Raw genomic sequence first — 10,842 nt, 5'->3', positions numbered from 1 at the left:
ATACGATAAGCCATAGAAGGAGAAGTCACCGTACGTCCCCAGATGATAGCAGTTAGGAACATTGGGAAGGCAAGAGACGAGAGTGATGGAATTGGATGCAGCCATGAGAATGGGGAACAAACTAATCCAATTTGGGAGGAAGGAGCTGAGAGAGAGAGGTTGGAAGTTCACGTCCCCTTCCGAAAGTAATCCAATATGTCCGATTCATTCATCAATGGGTAATTTATGATTGCGATAATGTTTGCATTGGCTTGGTATGTTAATGATTAAATGGACATGGATGTACATATTGTCGGGATGTTTTAGTTCATCATCTCTACCGAGTTGGAAATTATTGTTCTGCTGCCTTCACTCTCTTTCTGATTCTCACCGCCGTTCTTCTGTGCTTGCGAGCATAAGGAATCAATGTGCCGACTTCGCAGTCTGCTCTAAACTATGTGTTGCTTGCAATTGTCTATGGAAGTCTGATGATTCATCGCAGGCAACCTCTCAAGGTTATTTTTCTTGATTTGTCATCTTGTTCTACCTAGTCGTTGCTTTCTGCTGATCGGTTGTCGATCACCCATGGATCATGATGTGAATATGCGTGTGTCCATACGTGTATGAAATAATTTCTTCATTTATAACTAAAATTAGGCTGGGAAGCTGTTTCTGGACATTTGCTCTTCTGATGACAGGAAAATATCAGAGCCATTGATGACATCAGGTCTGTTAGAATGTCCATGTGCCAGGATTTTTTCTAAAACACCTGATACAAACAAGTCATGCTATTGTCCGAAAATGCCTCCTATATGTAAAATCCAGGGACTCTTGGTTTTGAATATCTTCAAATAAAGTCGGACTTGCTTGTTTAGTTTTCATTAATTCCTTGCTGATTGATTATTTGTATATACTGGCCTCCTTCTTCGACATCTAATTGGAAGTAAAGAAGCAAATTGCTAATTAAGGTTTTATCTCTGTATGTTCACCATACAAGTGAAAGATGCGATAATTGGATTGGCTCTTGCAACCTATAGAATTGCCTAATTAACCTCTTGAAGACTTTTCACCAGAACGTTAGGTGACTAGTGATTTTTTGTCATAAAATAGAAAGAATATAATTAAGACTTCTATAGGAGGAGCAGTGAAATGTCATTTATGGTCTGATAGTCTTGTTCACAGAGATGCTTATTGCTATTTTTCCTGAATTTCATTTTTTAACATTGCCAAGAGAACCTAAAAGTGGCGGCTAGATGAGTCAAATGCTGATTTTAGAGTAAAAGAAGCCTTTAAAAAGAAAGACATCTTTATAAGGCGATCAAGACAGACTCAAACAAAATCTTTCATGACGTCGAAGATGTTGATGTTCGAATATTTATATGTTAAACACCACCTCTATTAAAAACTTAAATTTTTCGAATGGTTGGCGGTGGTTCTACAAAACTTTTTATAGTATTAGAGCAGGAGGTCCTAAGTTAAAATTAGTCTACATTCCGTTTGTCTTCTTAATTATATATTTTCATAATTTAGTCTTAGGTCAAAGGCCAACCTACGAGTGGGAGTGTTGGGAGGGATGGTGCAAGGTCTTCGTCCATGAGCTTTAGAATAGAGAAGGCGGATTTCACGTGGGGTCCATGGTATCGTTTGATGAGGTTGATCGCAAATCAGAAAAATTCCTCCGCTCCAAACCCACATGCGCGTGGGGCGCAACGTCTAAAGCTCAGCCGTTGGGGGACCGGCCTGGTTTGGCCCAGAAGAGAGCATGTTGAGTAATTCGCGTGAGAAGGAATCCATTCCACTCGACTCAAACCAGCTAAAGTGACCAACGAAGACGCCGCATTCCACTCGACCGTTCTAGGGAGCTTTCATAGAAGAGCGAAAGCTTGAAGGAAATACAGGGAGCGTTCGCGTTCGCGTTCACTGAAGAAAAGGGAAAATGGGCTCACTGGTTTCCGGGGAATCGCGGAAGGCTGGATCAAAAAGTTTTTTTGGGGGTTCTTTGGAAACTCTCCTCACACAGAGACGGAAGGCTGCATCTTTTCTTTCTCGGCTGAAAGAAAACCCTATCGCAAGAGGAACGCTTAGAGAGAAAGAGAGAGATTTCAGAGGGAGAAGGGGAGAGGCGAATGGAAAGCAAGAGAGCGGGGGCTTTTCTTTTTCCGAAAGCGCCGGTCCTTCTCCTTAGACAGACTCGACCTAGCCACCTCGACCATCTCCATTGGACATCTTATGGTATATTTACTAATGTGTTGGGGATAACTTCTGGTATATTTGCTATTTTGTGGGTCATGAGATCAGAGCTTCTTAACGTTTTTCTTGCTTGTGAAAGCACATCGAGTGTGATGCAGGCTCTATCCTCTGAGCTTCTTAACGTTTTTCTTTCTTGTGAAAGCGCATCGAGTGTGATGCGGGCTCTATCCTCTGTGTCTGCATCATATGTGTTTTAGGCCAATCAGATATTGTTCTTTTGATTCACTTTGCACTATAGATTAATTGGGGCCAAGAAGTGAAACCTATTTGGCAGAGCTTATTTTTACCTAGTTAAAGCTAAGCAACTCAAGCTCATTGCATGGGCATTGCCAGAGTCTAGAATACTGACTTTCTTTATCCTTTGGAGAGAGTGAGAAGAATCATTCATATCTTGGAGCTTTTAAGGCTTGTGTTCCAATTTAAGAAAATTAAACTAGAGAACCACTCTCAATATGAGTCCACTTCTCTGAGTCTTCTTTAACCGACAGACCCTCTTTGCATTGGCTACCGTTTTGGCTAATGCAACATTTTCTATGACGTCACACTCTGGTCGCCACTATGTGCCTATGTATCAGTATAATTTTTATTTGAACTATTTCAGAATATAGTTATGTGATATATGGTACTCAGAAGGATGGTGTAAGCCTTTTGTATTTTGGAAAATGAATTGGCCCTTTGATTATTTTTTATGCTTCTTTACCGTTATGTCTGTTTCGGCTGATATTTCTATTATTTCATTCTAAAAGCACACTCAAGCCACATATTATATAAATCTGCAGCCTAAAATGGATGCCGCCTCCTCTTCTTCCCGTCATAAGCCTCGACAAGCTGCTGAGAACTGGACACCAAAGGCACCGTCTGCCTCCTCCCCTTCCCATCATAAGCCGAGGTGAGCTGCCGAGAACCGGATGCCAAAGGCACCGTCTGCCTCTCCAGCTCCTTCTGGTGATTCCCACCTCGTATCGATGCAAGAAACTAGGGCAAACAAATCATCAGCAGGAAAAGGAGAGGGGATATAACCTCATAAAGCCACACAAAAGTAAAGTCGGCCAAATTCTTGTAATTGCTTTGATCCGTTCATTTTTTAAATAAAATCTTAGAAAGTTATGGGTTCAAGGATGTGTTCCGAGCATAGTTTTATGGTAATACGCAGGCTCAGAGTACTACGATTGACTCTAAGTTTTCATTGTCACTCTTGCTCAAGCGAGTGAAGAGGTTGAATTCTAGGGAACGAGCTGCAATCAAAAGAGTGGGATTTGAAGGTTTGTTACACCTACCAGAGCAGATCATGGCAAGGATTTTAATTGCCTATTTGATAAACAAATGAAATCCTAAGTATGAAAAATTTGAACTTCCTCGTACAATTTCGCTTTCGTTGACTCCCTTAAATGCGACATTAATTTTTTGCCTTCGTGTTACTGGAAAGGGTGAAACTTGACAGAATTTTTTGGAATTAGCTCTTATATTTACTCCCGTGAGAAAAATTCCATTGCATAAGATTGAAAAGAAGCTTGATGAGCCAAACAATGATTTAGATTATATAATGTATTTTTATGCTCTTCACATTTGCCATTGTTCTCTTTCCAAATCCGACTCAAACAGTTGATAGTCGATTTGCATCCCTCCTTAAAAATTGTGTATAGTATTAATAAATATGTTTGGAGTCTGCCTGTGCTAGATGATCTAAAAACATCGAGCACAAGCAAATCTCAAGCATATTCATTAATACCATCCACATTTTCAATGAGGGGCACAAATCAACTATCAACTGTTCGAGTCGAATTTGGAAAGAGGAGTGGCAAATGTGAAGAGCAAAATATACATTATAAAATCCGAATCATTATTTAACCCATCAAGTTTCTTCTCAATCTTATGCAATGGAATTTTTCTCGTGTGAGTAAATATAAGAGCTAATTCCGAAGATTCTTGTACTTCGTCAAGTTTCACCCGCTTTCTAGTAACACGGAGGCTAAAAATTAATGTCACATCTAAGAGAGTCGGCGAAAGTGAAAATCGTATGAGGAAGTTCAAAATTTTCATCCTTAGGATTCCATTTGTTTATCAAATAGGCAATTAAAGTTCTTGCCATGATCTGCTCCAGTAGGCATAACAAACCTCCAAATCCCATTCTTTCGATTGCAGCTCGTTCCCTAGAATTCAACCTCTCCACTCACTTGAGGAAGAGCAAAACTTAGCGTCGATCGTAGTACTCCAAGCCTATGTATTACCATAAAACTATGCTCGGAATACATGCTCAACATTTTACCAAAAATCCTTATTTTATGTAAAGTTTTGATATAATTAGATTCCATCTTTTGAAGTTTCGTGAATGGGAACATAATTGTCATTTTGTCTTCTAAAAGCTTTAAAGAGTTTTTTTTTTTAGTGATTTCATCTAAGCATCCCATAATATGTATATGTATATAGATAAAAGATTAAAAAAAAAAAATTTGATGGTGATATGCACAATAAAAATTTACAAACTCCCCTCCTCTATGTTAAATTTGTTTTTATAGATTTTATTGGACAATTAATCCATAAATTTACTTTCAGTGCAATGGGCCTCTTAGTTTAGTCGACCCGGCTCGACCTCCCTCCTCCCTCCCTCTCCGCCCCAAACTCTCCCATTCATTCCAAGGTTTTTTATTGCAGCACTCATTCAACACCTTGTCGTACGCTACCTACCCGAGCCTCCGACTCGCTCGGATTCCACTCCCATCAACTCCCTACCAACCAAACCTCCCGATCCTCACCCATAGATTCCACTCCCAACTAGACCTCCCGATCCTCCCACTCGAGATTTTACTATAGCTTCCACTCGGATCGAGGTTAGCGTTTGAAGGTAGTGAAAGTGAAGGATGCTGGTATGGTTCTTGGTTTTGTGAAGTCTTGCTCTACTTATTTAGGCGAAATAAGTTTTTCTTCATTTTCTTTGTAATTTGTACCGTCTTTTTTTCTCTCGTTTAGATGGCCATTACACAGTGCATAATTTTAGATTTACGGATGGGTGTTTTTTTTTTTTTGGTAAAAGGTTATGATGGGTGTTCATATGTCACACTCGGGCACAAGGCTTCAATTACTCTCCATGGACATACGAACACCCATCCGAACTTTTTACCCAAAAAAAAAAACACCCATATGCAAACCCTAAAATTATCCACCTGTAATGACCATCTAAACGAGAGAAAAATGGATTACAAAGGAAATTGAGAAAAACTTATTTCGCCTAAATAAGTAGAACAAACTTCACAAAACCAAAAATCATATTAACATCCTTCACTTTCACTACCTTCGAACACTAACCTCGATCTAAGTGGAAGCTATAGTAAAACCTCGGGTGGAGGGATCGGGAGGTTTGGTCGCGAGTGGAAGCTATAGTAAAACCTCGGGTGGGAGGATCGGGAGGTCTAGTCGGTATGGAGTTGATGGGAGTGGAATCCGAACGAGTTGGGGGGTCGGGTAGGCAGCCCACGATAGGGGAGTGTCAAATGAGTGCTACAATAAAAAAAAACCTAAAGCGAATGTGAGGGTCTAGGCCGGCAAAGAGGAAGGGAGGGAAGAGGGGAGGTCGAGCCGGGCCGACTAAACTAAGAGGCCCATTGCACTAAAAGCAAATTTATGGATTAATTGTCCAATAAAATCTTTTAAAAAAAAAATTAACATAGATAACATTTTAAAACAGTCACAAGTTTGTAAATTTTTGTACATTTTTATTGTGCATATTACCATCAAATCTTTTTTTTTTTAATCTTTTATCTATATACATATACAAATACATATACATATTATAGGATGATTAGATGAAATCACAAAAAAAAAAAAAAACTCTTTAAAGCTTTTCGAAGACAAAATGACAGTTCTGTTCCCATTCACGAAACTTCAAAAGATGGAATCTAATTATATCAAAACTTTGCATAAAATAAGGATTTTTGGTAAAATGCCATTGAAATTTCATTATTTTGGATTAACAAAAATTAATATCATTTGTAGAGTGTTTGCAAACAATACCAAAATGCATCATTGTGCATAACTTTTTCATGTCAATATTTTCAATGTTTTTCTAGACACTCAGGAAAAGTACCAAAAAAGTCTTAAACCTATTGCATTGGTACCAATTCAATTCTAAACTTTTCTATTAAACCAATTCAATTCTAAACATTTTTACACATTAGTTCAAATTCAGTGCATCCGACCAATTTTGGCATGCCGACACTAACGTGGATATCGGCCAGTGACCGAACGCTAATGTGGCAATTTTAAATATTTTTTTGAATTTTTAAGGAGAGGCACAAATCGACTATCAACTGCTCGAGTCAGATTTGGAAAGGAGTGGCAAATGTGGAGCAAAAAATACATTATAAAATTCAAATCATTGTTTGGCTCATCAAGCTTCTTCTCAATCTTATGTAATGGATTTTTTCTCGTGTGAATAAATATAAGAGCTAATTACGAAGATTCTTGTATTTCATTAAGTTTCACCCGCTTTCCAGGAACACGGAGGCTAAAAATTAATTAATGCCACATCTAAAGGAGTTAGCAAAAGCGAAATCGCACGAGGAAGTTCAAATTTTTCATCATTCCATTTGTCTATAAAATAGGCAATTAAAGTCCTTGCCATAATCTATTCTGGTAGGCGTAACAAACCTCCAAATCTCACTTTTTCGATTGTAGCTCGTTCCCTAGAATTCAACCTCTCCACTCGCTTGAGGAAGAGCAATAATGAAAACTTAGTTTCAATAGTGTCGATTGTAGTGCTCCGAGCCTACGTATTACCATAAAACTATGCTCAGAACACATCCTTGAACCCACAACTTTCTAAAATTTTATTTAAGAAATGAACGGATCAAGCAAAGACAAGAATTTGCTGACCTTACTCTTGTGTGGCTTTCTGAGGTTATATCCCCTAATGATGATTTGTCCGCCCCAGCATCCTGTATCGATGCGAGGTGAGAATCATCAAAAGGAGCTGGAGAGGCAAACAACGCCTTTGGCGTCCGATTTTCGGCAGCTCGCCGTGGCTTACAATGGGAAGAGGAGGAGGCAGATGGTGCCTTTGGTGTCCACTTCTCAACAGCTTGCCGAGGCTTACAACGGGAAGAGGAGGAGGCAGCATCCATTTTAGGCTGCAGATTTACACATCATGCGGCTGAGTGTGCTTTTAGAATGAAATAACAGAAATATCAGCCGAAACAGACATAGCGGGAAAGAAGCATCGGAAAGAAGCATCGAAAATAGTCAAAGGGCCAATTCATTTTCCAAAATACAAAAGGCTTACAGAATGAAATAACACCTAAATATGAAACAGTTCAAATAACAATTATACTAATACCATAGGCACATAATGGCGACTAGAGTGTGACGTCATAGAAAATGTTGTATTAGCCAAAAAGGTAGCCAATGCAAAGAGGGTCTGTCGTTTAAAGAAGAATCAGAGAAGTGGACTCATATTGAGAGTGGTTCTCCGTTTAATTTCATTAAAAAGAAAAACAAGCCTTAAAAGTTCCAAGATATTAATGATCTTGCTCACTCTCTCCAAAGGATAAAGAAAGTTAGTATTCTAGACTCTGGCAATGCCTATGCAATGAGTTTGAGTTGCTTAGCTTTAACCTGGTTAAAAATAAGCTCCGCCAAATAGGTTTCACTTTTGGCCCCAACTAATCTATAGCGCGAAGTGAATTGGAAGAACAGCCTCTGACTGGCCCAGAACACACATGATGCAGACACAGAGGATAGAGCCTGCATCACACTCAATGTGCCTTCACAAGCAAGAAAAACGTTAAGAAGCTCTGACCTCATGACCCACAAAATAGCAAATAAACCGGAAGTTATCCCCAACACATGTGATAAGTCGTTCTCTAAGGCTCTGATTGGGAAACCAATGAAAGAGGAGGCGATGGAAGTAGGTGTTTAGTTTGGAATACTCTGAAATTTCTGTGAGAGAGATATAAAGCAAAAATTTTACATTTAAGAGTTTTCCCCGACTCATTTGATAAGTCATTCTCCTCCGAGGCCCTGTTTGGAAAACTAATGAAAGAGGGGAGAATGGAATTGGTATGAAGTTTGCGTAATTTTAGATTTCTGTGAGAGAGATATAGAGGGAAAATTCTAAATCTATTCACATTTCAATTTTGAATCCCCACCCCCCAAGTTCCTCCATCTCCTAAGTACCCAAGCAAAGCAGAATGCAACATTATTTAGAATCTGCTGTTGTTTACAGGAACGCAACAAAACTATCGGTGAACATTAACATATAATTGTTTAGACATCGTATTGTGTCAGCATGCACTCATAAGTAGAAAGTAAAGATAGCCCAAGACAGAAAGAACTCATGCATTGAGGTTGTCCTGCTATGCGATTACAAATTTCTCGCCAGAAAATAGTAGCGCTAGAAATCATATTATCCCTTGAGAAACCTAAAGTAGCAGCAGCATAGCTTAGCTTATGATCAGATGCAGCGACATGAAGAGAAGACTCCTCTATTGAGCAGGGAAACCCTAGAAATTCGGAAAGGAGAAAGAGAAAAGAGAGGAATTAGGCGACTCAGGTGTGAGCGCAAGCACAAGTAGTCCTGAGCGGTATGGGGGGAGCGAGATGCTTACCTCATCAGAAGCAGCGTCAGCAAAGCTTGAGAAAATGGCCGCCCGGTGCGAGGAGAGTCCAATGGAGATGGTCGAGGTGGCTAGGTCGAGTCTGTCTGAGGAGAAGGATCGGCGCTTCTGGAAGAAGAAAAGCCCCCGCTCTCAAAGTAGATAACAAGAGGGAAATGCGTCAACAAGTTCCACACCTTTTGCTCAAAAGCATCTCAATCAACCTGAAAACTAATCCAAACACGGATTAGCAAGATAAGAAGGATGAATTACTTCCAGCTTCAACAATAAACCACAATAGACTGAACTGGCAATTGTGTTACAAGAAATCGGAGGATAACTCATGATTGAGACAGGCAAGAGTTGCCACTAAATCAGAATGAAAAAAGTAGAAGAAGAGGAAAAGTGTAATCAAACATCGATAGGATGGCAAATCAGCATATCATCATCATCAAAGTTTGCAAAATATAAACTAATTTTCCACGATAAAAATCTAACCAACAGAACCTCTTAGAGGAATCTATAATGTGAAATGGCTTGCAAAGAAGTGTAGACTTTAATTTAAACATATTTCTTTCTTATAATTAGCAAATAAGTAATTCGCTAGTCCCAAGGTACAAGAGGTGCGGACACATCTGTCCAGAGAAACAGATCTAGAAAGCCAGGACTCCAAGCAATGCAGCATATTTCACCTGGCAAGCATCTCTTCCAAAGTATTCAAACGGAAGAGAACATTCTCAGTGTTGACCGATGATATGACGAGACAGTATGGCTGACAGTATGATCGGCAATTTTCCATGCATGGTACTCATATCAAATACGAAACCAACTATAACGGCACCACACTCCTCTTTCTCTTGATCCAAACAACATGTCGATCAAGCACAGGAGGGCTAATCAGCATGCTCAACACAAACCGCAGTCCCTTGGAAATTTTTTCATTCAAAAACACATTTGAATTCGCCGGACCCCCAAAAAAAACAAAAAAAACGCCTCGCGGAAGATGAATCGGTAGACACAAAGAGAAAAATAAATAAATAAATAAAAGAGGCGAAACGGCGAGAAAAAATGAACGCAACGCACCTGCAGCGGCGGCGGAGGCGCGAAAAGGAGAATCGACCAGCGAGCTCGAGCGAGCGGAGGAAATGGTTGTGAGATGGTCGAGAGAGAGAGAGCGCGTCTTAATTTTCCTTCTTTTTTTCTTGTTGTGAAATGGTTGTGAGATTAAAATGTTTTATTTGTTCAAAATAATAAAAAATGGTTTTTTTTATATGTGCCGCGGAGGCGCGGTGGCGAGTCGCTGGTCGGAGGCGCTGCAGGCGTGGGGTCTAGCCGCAGGAGCGGGAGAGACCGGCGGAGACAGGGCGGAGCTTCGGCGGGGCGACGGTGCGGCTGGCGTCGCGGGCTGCTCGCGGAGGAGGCGCGGCGGGGCGAGGCAGTGGCGCTGCGACAGGGCTGGTATCACGAGGGGGCGACCTGCGGTGGTGCTCAGAGATGGCGAGCGGGCGGCGAAGGGGATCGAAGACCAGCGGGATGCAGGCGAGGCGGAGACGCGGTGTTGGGCCGCGGGTGACCCGGGTGCTGGCGCTCGCAGGTGGTGCTCGCGGAGGCGCGGTGGCGGAGCGGCTAGGCAGAACAGGGACTGAGGCACGACGGAGCAGGGGGCTGCTGCTTCTGGCGTTGGGCTGCAGCAGGCGTCGGTACTGGCGGAGCGACGGTGACAGGAGCGTCGCGGGCTTCGGCTGCCGGCGGTGTTGACGCGGCGAGCAGGTACCAGGCTCCGGCTGCAGGGCGGCGACCGGCACGGGGGACGAGCGGGGGTGCTCGTGTGGCGGCCGGCGCGGTGGGTTCGGCTTCTCGGTAATGCTGCTCGAAGATCACAGCCAAACGCGGCAAGGCAGCAGGACTCGATGCAACGACTCGCGATGAGGAGCGGCACCGGTGTTATATGGGGAAGATGAACACCCTCCTCTCTTCTCTGCTATGCATTTGTCCTCTTTCTTTTGCTTTTTACCCTTTTCCTCCT

The 10,842-nt window shown here is 41.5% G+C and overlaps 1 long non-coding RNA gene across 2 annotated transcripts; it reads right to left on the bottom strand.

Moving 5' to 3' along the window:
• Positions 1 to 7,137: 7,137 nt before the first annotated feature.
• LOC120292675 lies at positions 7,138 to 9,984 on the bottom strand. 2 transcript variants are annotated; one of them, XR_005550280.1, is made up of 3 exons: positions 9,900 to 9,984; positions 8,829 to 9,040; positions 7,138 to 7,352 (listed from the first exon to the last, which is right to left on the bottom strand). It is a non-coding gene; the product is annotated as an uncharacterized LOC120292675 (long non-coding RNA). The 2 variants fall into 2 exon arrangements; XR_005550279.1 differs by lacking the exon at positions 7,138 to 7,352 and adding an exon at positions 8,543 to 8,723.
• Between the last annotated feature and the right edge of the window lie 858 nt (positions 9,985 to 10,842).

Source organism: Eucalyptus grandis, chromosome 4 (assembly GCF_016545825.1).
Source record: "Eucalyptus grandis isolate ANBG69807.140 chromosome 4, ASM1654582v1, whole genome shotgun sequence".
NCBI classification, from domain to species: domain Eukaryota; kingdom Viridiplantae; phylum Streptophyta; class Magnoliopsida; order Myrtales; family Myrtaceae; genus Eucalyptus; species Eucalyptus grandis.
Note: the sequence above shows the minus strand (reverse complement) of the source record. Positions and strands in the feature narration are given on the sequence as shown.